Source organism: Haliaeetus albicilla, chromosome 3, assembly GCF_947461875.1.
Source record: "Haliaeetus albicilla chromosome 3, bHalAlb1.1, whole genome shotgun sequence".
Taxonomy (NCBI): domain Eukaryota; kingdom Metazoa; phylum Chordata; class Aves; order Accipitriformes; family Accipitridae; genus Haliaeetus; species Haliaeetus albicilla.
In genome coordinates, this window is record NC_091485.1 from 56,186,221 (window position 1) to 56,192,195 (window position 5,975).

A 5,975-nucleotide genomic window follows, 5' to 3' on the forward strand; every position below is an offset into this window, starting at 1 on the left:
AATTTATGCTATAGGTTTTATACATGTAATCTGTGAATGTCTTTGAAAATTAATTCAGAATCTGATATTACACTTTCTTCGGTTGATCTATTATGGTAATCATATGAAATCCACATCCACTTCTATATTTAGCCATTGTTTGAAAATGTAGTGAGTTTGCATGTAGTATTTAGATGTATATCTACTCAAAATTGTTGATCAGTCTCTAATTTGGAAGGAATTTTATACTTCACGCTAATGAAGGATATTAGAAAAAAATTAGTACATCTTGGGACATTTTATTATGAAATATTTCAGTAGTGAGTCTACCTGTAATTATCAATAACTCAAGCAATATTTTTCACTTTACAGGACAAGGTAAGAGGTTAAAAACACTTTAGAATAGCAATTATCTTGTTTTATCATCACAAGCAGATGCATCCTGAGAAGCAGAAAAGACAGCCTATAAACCAGGTGTCAAAGTACCATAAACATCAGGAGTACAAAATACATCATGAAGCAATACATGAGTACAATGACAAAAAAAATGACAAGAAAATACAGAAAAATGGTTTGATTTCTTCATTAGCTTGAGAGAGGTAAATTTTCCATTCTGTCATCCTAATATTCTCAGTCCAGAAACAACATGGAATCCCACATAGTTGATATACAGGCTAAAATGATAGATTAAGGAATAGATGCTATTTGGAAGCAAACTGGTGAGAAGGCAAAGGAGGTAGTACTGTTAATGATGTAACAAAAATAATAATGAGACATGTGATGCTAAAACAATAGAAAAATTCTTCATTAATAATTCCAACATGTAATTCAGGGAATCGATGACTAAGGAGCAACATTTTCACACATAAAATTTTGCCTTTTTTATTTGCACCAGTCCTACAGAGTGAGTGAAAGGGAATTTAAAATAAGTGCAAAAGCTCATTTAATAAATATGCTCATCTGTGGCTATTTCAGTCATGAAATCTACCATTTCATGGCCAGAGAGTGGCCATGGCAACAACCTCCTGGGAAAGGATAACATTTCAAAAATCTCTCTAGGATTTTGTTGGGCAATATCCAAAACCCAGGAAAATACAAGTAGGAATATAGGATCCATAAATTAGATTGTTTGGTGTTCATTATAGAACTACTTCCATATAAAGGGCAGCTAATTGGAATGAAACAAGCTAAGATATTTACTATATATACAAACAAACTCAACATTATTGTGTGAAAATAAAGCCTCTGGAGCTGCCATTGGCATTCTCACTGTTGTACTGTTGCTCCAGTTAGGTTAACATCCATCAAAATAATTTGTGACACATGGAAGCAAAGACATCATCCACTTTTTTAAGACTATTTGCTGTGAATGAGGTTATCCTCCAGAATACTGTGTACCAATAACATACCTTTTGCTTACCAGTGGCAGTTAAGAAATTAGCATTCTGGATTCAGGAGTAAACAGACAAATTTGTAGAAATATGCTCAGACATTCTCTAGAAGTTAGGCATCCGGCTGCTGTACCCATGAAATAATATCTAATACACAAGAAATTTAAAAAAGCAAACACAGTAAACTATGTTTTTGTTACAGACAGTAAGTAACTGAAGTTAGTGGAGTTCAATGAGAGTAAATTTGGTCTTCTCTGTTTGATCACTGTGACAGTACTAGAAATACAGATAATGGGATAGATTACATTTCTCACAGAACAATTAAAACTAAATTAATTATAGCTAGAGCCAAATATTGCACTTCAGGATTTAAAGACCCTCTAACTATCAGTGACGTGGACCAGAGCAAACGCAGAGGAATGGCCTACTCTTGGGTTTGTCAGTAGTCCCCTAAAATAGGCAACACTGGGCTGAGACCAACTCATGAATGTCTCCAGTCACACACTGTCCAAGTGGCACATTTTGCAGCTGGAAAAACTGCCCTAGAGCAGTGACTTCTCCCTGTTGTGTCATGAGGCCTCACCTCATTGCCCTGCTTGCTCTCACCTAAATGCAGCTCTCCTTGTTCCTTACTGCCCTCATTCCTTACTGCTCTTTGTCACAGGCTTTTGCACTACAGGGACTTCTGGTCTGATCCCATACAACAACAACTTCAGTATTCTCACACTCTTGAGTGAAGCAGGGTCAGTTTATCTCGTTTTCACAGGTCAATAAAATACTATTTGCATGGAATCAGTGTAAGTCATCTTTAGCTAATATTTTGGTATCTATTTTAAGAGAGGGGTCATTTATGTTATGTACAGGTATCTGCTTGCTCTGCCATAGAGAGAACCTAGAACACTAGTTAGATTTCTAGGTAAGTGAATATGAAGTGGATCCTGTCCATAGTAAAGACATTTTAATATGTAATGTAAAAAAATTAATAATAGCTATTAATTAATCAGTATTTTATATGAATGTGGCCAGCATTTTGTCTTTTGGACCAACAGACATAAATGAAAGGTCAGATAGTTAATTTTACTTGGTTGCTTACATTAATGTGTGCAAAGTAATTTGTTCTTGATTGGAGAACACTACAAAAATCGTCTACACTCTGTTGTACTGATGAAAATGATTTTATGAAATTGAGGGCAACTTTGTCGCTTGGGTGCCTGATGGGAAATGGTTAGGAAGTGGTTATTCTTCAGGATTTTTATCTGCAGAGCTTCCACCTTAATCCTTTGAAAATCAGTGAGACTGGGAAACAATCAAGAACTCTGATTTCCTCCTTTTTATGCTATAATAATTCCTAACTACCAGTATCAGTCAAAGGATTGTCTCTAGAGCAACATTTTTGGAAGCAGCTTGATTCAAAATTTAAGTTTCATTTTCAAGAGGGATTAAAACGGAAGACTGAAAAGGACTCTAAGCTACTGAGACACTTCAGAAAATTGTAACCATACTTTTACCTTTTAAAGTGCTATGTGAATTTTTGGATGTTACTTGTGGATTTAAGGAGGAGAGGAGAATTTGAATTACATTTTGTTGTGAGCAGATATAATATGGAGAAAAACACTATGTATACTGCTAATATCAGCAAAATCGATGTATATAAGTCAACCAATTTTGAGAATAATTTAGCTTTACTGTGCTGTAAGGTGGACTATTAAAAATCTTATAAATTTTCTTAAAAGAATATGGGGTTACAAATTACTTAGTGACTCTGAACTGTACTTTCCCTTTGTTCTTCAATCCATTGGACTATGATATCTTTCACTTATTTTACTAAGTCTGCTGTGCAAAGTAAGCATCTAGTTCTGAAGGTAGAAAACTTAGGGCGTTCCACTTTCCAAAGACTGTTTGCATGGTAAGATTTCCTTTCTAATGTAGTTGACTCTATTTATAGGATAATAGCATAAATTGAAGAGTTGCATAAATTATGAATACCCCCTTAATAAACCAAAACATATCCATGCTACTGAGATAAACCCAAAATCTCAAAAAGAGATGCTATGCTGGCATAGACTTTGAGGCTTTTATAATAGATTTTATTTATTCCTTTTTATGATGAAAATGATGATGAGGCAGAGGTTTATATATTCCTTACATTGGTAAACAATACTAATTCTGATACATACAGAGGGCAACTTATGCTACTGCTCTGAGTGGGGGGACCCTTATTTCCACAATATGAGGAACAGATAGGACACAAGTAGAGATTATGCCATAGACTCTACCAGCTATCATTATGCATTTGTGTAAGAACATTCATTAGATGGATACATAGCAGAAGAAAAACTGCGTTTTAAAAGCTGATGAATGTGATTATAAAGCCATAACAGTAAACTGGTAGATGCACTAGAGGTACCACTGTACCTACAGGGGGATTACCATATATGTTTCCAGGTTTCTAAGATTTTTAAACTCTTGATCATGCTTCTATGTATGTTGTTGAGATGCTAGTGTGTATGCAACCTCCTTCACCTAAAGTGGGCAAACTGAGATGCCCATAATACCTAATTTGGCTATGTGCAATGATAGAGACACTGCTAATCACTCCCCAAAGGGGTGCTACATAACAGTTACAGTGGAATGGAAGACCAAGGAGAAGAGAAAATGTTATTTTAGTCAAGTTCTGCAGCTAAAGTTGCACTTTATACTCGTGTCACTACTTTAGGAGCGTCACACTCCGAAGTCATAAACAGTAATTGTACAATACTAATGTTATCTTTTCAGTGTTATGCTTGTCTACATGAAATACTGCTGTTGGCTTATTTAAAAAGAAATAAAGACAGAAATAAAGATTTTTAAAGCACTACAGCTGTCTGTTCTCCCTTTCCCCCTCTGTTTCTGCTATTCTACTATTCGTTGCATTTTTCTTCCTTTTTCTTGTATTTTCTTCTGAACTCCTCCCTCTCTGTACTTAGAACCTGGAAGAAAATTCATGGTATATTATTGTTAGCATCTCTGAGAAAAGTGCATCTCTCAGAAGCCCAGACCGTATAGTGTTAAGACTGTGCTAAGAGTAGTATGCTCCTGGGGAGGGTAAGGTCATGGAATGCAGAGAAGCCCTCTGACTTGTAGCAAAACTGGCCTCTGAAGCCCATGCATATGCCAAAACAGTAAGTTACTGCTGCTGTGGGCTGCACAGTCTTGCTATGGGCAGAAATTTGCAATGTGGTGTGAGATTATATACATGTTTCAGTAGACTTCTAAGTTTTCAGTGGCCATCTGTAATCAGTGGGGGTGAATGGGCTGCATTTCAGACAAACAATGCATCCAGAAATATTTCCTCATAGGACACCATTCCTTCCACTCCACACTCCAGATGCTGCCATATGTGTGATACAATATCTCATTCTGAACATGCATCTATGTTTTTAGCTTTCTTCAATCAAAAAGCTTTCTCTAACTATGCCACAGCTACTGAATTTTCTTTTCCAGCTGAAGGCACAGCATACTACATGTTAGCTTGTGCAAGTCATTTTTGCAGTAGAATTTTGCTGATCTTGAGATATATTTTTCCTATAAAGGAGAAGATGGATGTCAAAATTAGGAGCTGTTTTGTATGTATAATTTTTCAGAATTAAAATGCAAATTTTTCCAGGGTATTACTGCAATCCTGTGCAGTGAAAACCAGTATTTTACATTATTATAAAGAGAATTATGATGGCTATTCTGTGATTGTGATTTAAAGTTGCCCAAAAAGTCTAAGCAGTTTGGTAGACTAATAGTTTGTTCATCCATAAGATTACTTGAGCAATATCAGAGAGCATCCAGTCAGGAAATGAAGAATAATCTTTGCCACTATTTCTGGATAACAAATAAGATATAAATTTTAATGCGAGATGAAAAGTATCTTGCATAACTGAACTATTCAAAGAGAGCAGTGATTTCTGCTCTAAATAAATACGTGAAAAGAGACAGGAAACTGACACCAAGAAAATACTAAGCTTTGCACCAACCAAAAATGAACCCAAATCCAGAGAGTACCCTTTTTAGTAAAAGTCTGCTTAGGAATCCAGAAAGTTTCTGAGGTCACCATTTATTTCTATGCCATTCTTCCTTCTCCATATGGACTGGACATGGGTTTTGGCCTCTAAACACTGGCAGTTCTCCCAGAATGGATGCAAAGGTCTGGACTATCAACATGAAGTCTGACTCAGCACTGATTCCAGCACTCTGTGTGTCTGGCTTCCTACATTGCTGCATCCATTGCAATCCTGCGGCCAGGAACTTCACTGTAGGGTTGTGATCACTCCTAGGGAGTAAAACATTCACAAAAAATGTAGTAGTAATTCAGTTCTAACTTGTTTACAGGACTGGTTGAAAGGGCAATACATATCCACTGGTCTCACCCATTCCCTTTGGATATCCTCAGATCTTCTGTAGGTTCCTGTGCATGTGAGGAATCTGCCTTGCAGCATTTTTCCTTTGTGTCGTCTAGAAACACATTGGTAGAGCTTTTTCTTCTTTATTTCAAAAGTCAGAGGAAGCTTTACTTCTAAATTCAAGGCTCAGACTGATCATCTTTCAGCTGCTCAGTGATATATTTAAGACTGTTTT